The sequence below is a fragment of the Myotis lucifugus genome, unplaced genomic scaffold (assembly GCF_000147115.1).
Source record: "Myotis lucifugus unplaced genomic scaffold, Myoluc2.0 scaffold_1, whole genome shotgun sequence".
In the NCBI taxonomy this organism is placed as follows: Eukaryota; Metazoa; Chordata; class Mammalia; order Chiroptera; family Vespertilionidae; genus Myotis; species Myotis lucifugus.
Genome location: NW_005871049.1, coordinates 36300430 through 36307004, shown reverse-complemented (window position 1 = coordinate 36307004; position 6575 = coordinate 36300430).

The following is a 6575-nucleotide window of genomic DNA, read 5'->3' as shown; positions in this document are numbered from 1 at the left end:
CCTGGGGCAAGATGGCCCTTACCCTGGGGGAAGGTGGAGGGCCTAGCCCTCGCCCTTTCAAAAATAACTTTGACATTTTCAGAAGGATCCCTGAAACATTTCAAAGGAACTCCTTCTTTAGAAAAGAAGGGAATTAAGCTAATTAGGCCTATTTGATATGCTAACATTACAGGAGAAACATTGTCAAATAAGAAACTGGAAAAGTGAATTAATTTTTAGAGCAGCAGTCCTCACAGTGTGGTCCCTGGGCGAGTAGCAGGAACCTCCTCTGGGTGCTTGCTAGAAATACCTTCTCAGAACCCGCTCTGTATCTACGGAATCAGGCACTCTGGGGTGGGGACCAGAATTATGTGATTTAACAGGCTCCCAGGTGATTCTCTCACATGCTAACGTTTGAGAACCACTGGCTTTGATAATAATTGTTAGGCTAGATGCTTAAAGAAAAAGTCTGGTTCAATGTCACTACCCTCCTGACTGTCAGCAGACAGTGAGTGGGGAGGTGGGGGGAGGTGGGTAGCTAGCTTGTTAGAGCAAATCTTAAAGAATTCCTTAAGCATTTATTTCAGAAATATTAATTTCTTTCTAGCAAGAGGTTATGAATTACAGAATATGTCTTGGATGATTTTTTTTTAGTGTTACCAGCACTGCTTTCGTCTGTTGACCTAAGCATGTCGAAGCCTATAGAGAAGTTTTATAAAAATTTATCTGAGTCCAACTGAAGATATGCCTGGAAGCAAGATATCAACAGACATAAAAATGCTTCTGAGAATAACAGTTTGCAGTTTCTTTTATGCATTTGAGATTAAGGAGAGAGTGTAAGGAAAATTACATGAAGGTGAGAGAAAGCAAGACAGGGATCGGTTCTTAGAAATGCTGTAGGCGGCGGAAGGGCACCAGGTGTTAGACTGGTGGGGTCAGATCAAACCTGGGTTTAGCAACCGTGGTACTTGGGTTCTGGCTAGGAAAGAATTGAGAGCCAAGACCCAAACTGTAAGAGAACATTTATTGGGTAAATTACAGAGGTAGAAAAAGTAATTCCTAAAAGAAATGGGCTTAAAAAAATAAGTTATAGAGGTAAAGGGAGGCCCTTGGAGCTTGGGAGTGAGGAAGCTAATGTAACATGCCTGGGGGGGAAGCTAAAGGCATGGGCATGCTTACCGAGGGAGAATGCACTGGGTCCTCTGTCCTGAGGGTTTTGCCCTAGCCAGTTTGATTCAGTGGATAGAGCATCGGCCTATGGACCAAAGGGTCCTGGGTTGCAGGCTCCTCCCTGGCCCGGGCCCTGGTCCAGGTTTGTGCAGGAGGCAACCAATCAATGTGTTGTATTTCTCTCACATTGATTTTTCTCTCTGTCTTTCCCTCTCTCTTTCATTCTCCCTAAAAATCAATGGAAAAATATCCTCGGGCAAGGATTAACAAACAAACAAACAAAAAACAAACTAAACTACAAATTTTATTCGGGTTTCAACGTTTTTTCAACTAATTTTTTTTCTGTTCCAGGATCCAATCTAGGATCCCACCTTACACTTAGTCAAAAGAGGAAGCCCAAGTATGAGGTGGACTGACTCCATAGAAGAAGCTATGGGCATGAGTCTACAGTTGCTGAGCAGGGCTAATGAGGAGAGGACATTGTGGACATCACTAGTTCACAGTGTCGCTAGGAGTCATAGCTGACTCAGTAGCATGTAACACACACTGTTCTTTTTTTAAAATATATTTTATTGATTTTTTTACAGAGAGAAAGGGAGAGGGAGAGGGATAGAGAATTAGAAACATCGATGAGAGAGAAACATCGATCAGCTGCCTCCTGCACACTCCCCACTGGGGATGTGCCCGCAACCAAGGTACATGCCCTTGACTGGAATCGAACCTGGGACCCCTCGGTCCGCAGGCCAATGCTCTATCCACTGAGCCAAACAGGTCAGGGCCACACACACTGTTCTTTAATCTAGGACAGTTCCTATCTTACCTGACCGTGAGACTTTTGAAGAGCACTGGTCAGTTACTTTGTAGAATGTGCCTTTATTTGTGTTGTCTGATGTTTTCTCATAATTAGATTTGTTGTAGGCAGTTAGACAGACATGGACAGAGCAGGGACTATGGGCCAGGTACAGAAGGTCACCAGGATGGAAAGCCCCAGATGCCTAGCAATGGACAATCAATTATAGGGTAAGACCTTGTCCCCAGGGTGACTTTTCCTCCCCCAGCCTGTCACTGGTCTTGAGGTTTGGATCCCCTGACCTTTCCTCCCTAGATAATATCTAGGCCTTAGTTGTATTTCAGTCCCAGGCCCAGATAAGCAACAAAACCAGCCACAACTGACCTCAGGACCAGCTGCGTGGCATAATGACCCCCTGCCCTGGTGCGAGCCAATGAGTGGAGACTACAACCCTGAATAGCCACACCTGGAAAGCTACTGAGTAGTCTATTGAGCTCTTCCCTGGGAACTCCCCTAAAATGTCCACCCTTAAACCCTTAGAACAGAGGACCCAGTGGGCTCTCCCTCCTGCAAGTGTGCCCATGCCTTTCCCTCCCCCACCAACCCCTGCATGTTACCATTTGCTTCCTCACTCCCCAACTCCAAGGGCCCTTCCTTTACCCCTGTAACTTATTTCCTAAGCCCATTTCTTATAGAAATTACTTCTTCTACCTCTGTGATTTACCAAATAAATGTTCTCTTACAGTTTGGGTCTTGGATCTGAATTCTTTTCTTAGCCAGAACCCACGTATGGAGGTTGCTGAGCCCAGGTTTGGTCTACCCCACTAATCATACACCTGTTGCCCTTCCCGCTGCCTACAACAGATTGGGGTTATGCATCATTAGGAAAGAGATGACAGAGGTGAAATGCTCTTCCCAGTGAATCAAATCATTATGTATGTGATGTCAGCAAGTCTTATTTCTGATGATGTTAACCTTAGTAACTTGGTTAAGGGAATGACTGACAGTGTTCTTCACCATCAAGTTACTATTTTTCCCTTTGTTATTAATAAACATCTATTTTGGGAGAAATACCGTGAGATTATGCAAATATCCTGCTTCTCGTTGAAGTCTTCACCCATTAATCTGAGCACCTCTCTGTGGATCTTGCCTGCAGCAATTATTGCCGTGTGTTCTTATGGGGAATGTCTACTTCCCTCACTTCTTCCACAGTTATTAGTAGGAATTCTTCTGCAAGAAATAGTTGTGCCCTGGCTGGGTGGTTTGGCTGGTTGGAGCTTCATCCCGTACACCAAAAGGTTGCAGGTTTGATCCCCAGTCAGGGCATGTAGGGGAGGCAACAGATCAATGTTTCACATCTCTATCTTTCTCTCTAAAAATCAATAAAACCATGTCCTTGGGTAAAGATTAAAAATAAAAAGAAATAGTTGTTCCTTACCCCTCCTCCCTCCCTTCCTCCCTTCCTTCCTTCCTTCCTTCCTTCCTTCCTTCCTTCCTTCCTTCCTTCCTTCCTTCCTTCCTTCCTTCTGTTATTTATTTATATTAATATGGACTGGAGGATACTTATTTTATTTATTATTTGGGTGTGTGATCTGAGAGCCTGTGGGAACCCTAATCAGAGTACGCTGGATGATCAAGGCTAATTTGCCATACGCATGCCTGCAGGCAAGGATGTAACCTATTTATGTTAATGTGGCACAAGCTCAGGAATTGGCACGAGGTCTCTTTTGTTTGAGCGTGTACGTAAGTTGCCACTGACCAGCCAGGTGGGCGGGGCCACTTTGAAGAACTACTTTGTCTGATGGTTCCTGTAGTAGCAATGGCTACTTGGTCTACAATAAAGTCTCTCCTATATATGCCTATGACTTCTCGGGTCTTCTCCGTCTAATACCTGTCCGAAGACCTGTGCTCCCACAGTTGGTGTAGCCGAGCAGGATCAAGGACCAGTCCTCCCACAGAGCCAAAATCTCAATCCTGACCATGGAGGGAAAGTGAATATTATCACTAAACAGAAACATACTTTGCTGACTTAAGCCAAAGGATATGAGGAAGGGACACACTGGTTGGCAAGGCTGGAGAACCAGCCTGGAAAGGGGCAGGAACCCAAGGCAGAGGCCAAGGGCAGGACTGACTCTGGAGGGCCTCTGCTGGTAGGACAGAACCTGCTGTCTTTAGGTTCTCTGTCATTCCAATCAGCACTCAAGTCTGGAGGAAGTGTCTGCCCTTGGCTGGGGGAAGCAGAAGGCTAATGGTATTCATGCCAGACTATTTCCACAGGGAAGAGAGAAAATAGATGCTAGGTAGCTAGAAGCCACCCACCTTTCAGTCCTTCTTGCCCTGTCCTCAGGAATCAATGTTGAAGCCCAGTTTCCTCTCCTCCCCCCACCCCAACCAACCAGACCAGGAGCAATGTCAGTGGGTTGTTCTACTTGGCAAAATCCCTGCCTGCAACCCCACTCAGAGTAAGTTCAGTGTCATCCCCGACCCCATGACAAAGTTTGAAGAAAACAAAAAGTACTGCCCTAACTGGTTTGGCTCAGTGGATAGAACGTCGGCCTGCGGACTGAAAGGTCCCAGGTTCGATTCGGGTCAAGGGCATGTACCTTGGTTGCGGGCACATCCCCAGTGGGAGGTGTGCAGGAGGCAGCTGATCAATGTTTCTCTCTCATCGATGTTTCTATCCCTCTCTCTTCCTCTCTGTAAAAAATCAATAAAATATATTTTTAAAAAAAGTACTCTCCATGATATGATATGTATTAGAAAGGGCAACCAGTACCTGGGTCAGCATTCTGGTCCCCCTGGCCTTGACCAAAGATCTTCAAGGCTCTGGGTGGGGTGCCTGTTCCACTGTGAAGTGGGTCTACGTGGCCTTAATAATCTCTATGAGGCTATGAGTCTGTAATTAAGATTTCAAAATTCAAGTGCACCTAAGGAAAGCCCATAATGGAAATCATGTCATGTCGGAGACCAATTCCAGCATGACAGCAGGGCTGAATCTGGGAATGGCTGAGGGCATTTCCCCAAACCTGAAAAGGGATGATTATTTGCTGCCAGACAGCTAAAGGGCATCTTAATCTACATGTTATTGCCTCCTACTGGCCAAACACCTGAACAGCCGTAGGCTAATTCCCCCATTCTGACAATGCTTGTGTATATACCCTTTGAAGTGTATATCTCTGCCTCTCCTCAGGACAAATTGTGTTAATAAAAAGCATGGGGTCCTGGGATGAGGAGATTTAAGACTTTAGAACTTAGAACTTAGCTCCTTTAGCTAAGCTCCTCTGACCCCCAAATGCCTTTCAAAATTATGCTTCATCTCTGGACTCCTATTTAATCTACGCACAGCCTTCTCCAGATTCCTGAACCCTTCTTGATGCTGGAACAAGAACCCTGGCAATGTCATATGAGAAAATTGAAGAAACTGAAAAACATAACATTAGGCACATTTCATAAAACTATAGATTCTTAATGTTAAAGGAGAACCTAGAGCTGTTTTCCAAAAGCCTAATGTGGATGAGAATCACTTGGGGGTCTTGTTAAAATACAGATTACGATTCAGATCTGAGTGGGGGCTGCTTTGTTCAGGGACCACACTTGAGTGCCAAGCCTCTAGGGAAGAGGGGTGGTTCTCAACCTTGACAGCAAGTTGGAATCCCTTGAGAAGCTTTTAAATATACCTATACCGCCCTGGCTCAATGGTTAGAGGGTCGGCCTGTGAACCGAAGGGTCTCAGGTTCGATTCTGGCCAAGGGAATATACATGGGTTGCAGGTTCCCCGCCAGGTTGGGGCGCGTGGGAGGCAACCAATTGATGAGGCTCTCTCACATCGATGTTTCTCCCCTCACCTCTCTCCCCTCTCTCTCTCCAAAAAAAAAAAAAAAAAAAAAAAAAATCCTCCAGTGAGAATTAACATATATATGTATATTTATACACACATATATACACATATGACATGTATATAGGATATAATATATACATTGAGTGACCAGATTAGTATGACCACCCCATCAGTACTTCATTGGGCCACCTTTTGCCTTCAATACTGCAGCGATTCTTCTTGGCATTGACTCCACGAGATGTTGAAAGGTGATGCGATGAATCTGACACCATGCCTGATGAATAGCACTGTCCAGTTCTGTGAGATTTGATGATTGTGGAACCAGCTGCCTGATGGCTCTTATAACTTCATCCTGCAAATGCTCAATTGGATTGAGATCTGGTGATTGTGGGGGCCACCTAAGCAAGGTAAAGTCTCCCTCATGTTCTTGAAACCACTCCTGCACAATACGAGCACCGTGGCATGGCGCATTGTCTTGTTGGAAGAAGCCATCTCCATTGGGATACGCCATCAACATAGTAGGATGAACTTGATCAGCAAGGATACTTAGGTATGCTGTGCTATTCAGACGTTTATAATGATCTGAGCCTCTAGCAACTTCAACAAGAAATTACAGCTAATTTGCCTACAAACGTCAGGTGGTCATAATAATCTGGCCACTCAGTGTGTGTGTATAATCTCCTATACTTCTACTCCCTTCCCGTCCCCACCCCCTCAATGAGATTCTGATTTATTAGTTCTGGGTGCAGCCTGGGCATTGTGCGGTTCAGAAACTCCCTGGCGATACTAAAATGAAGT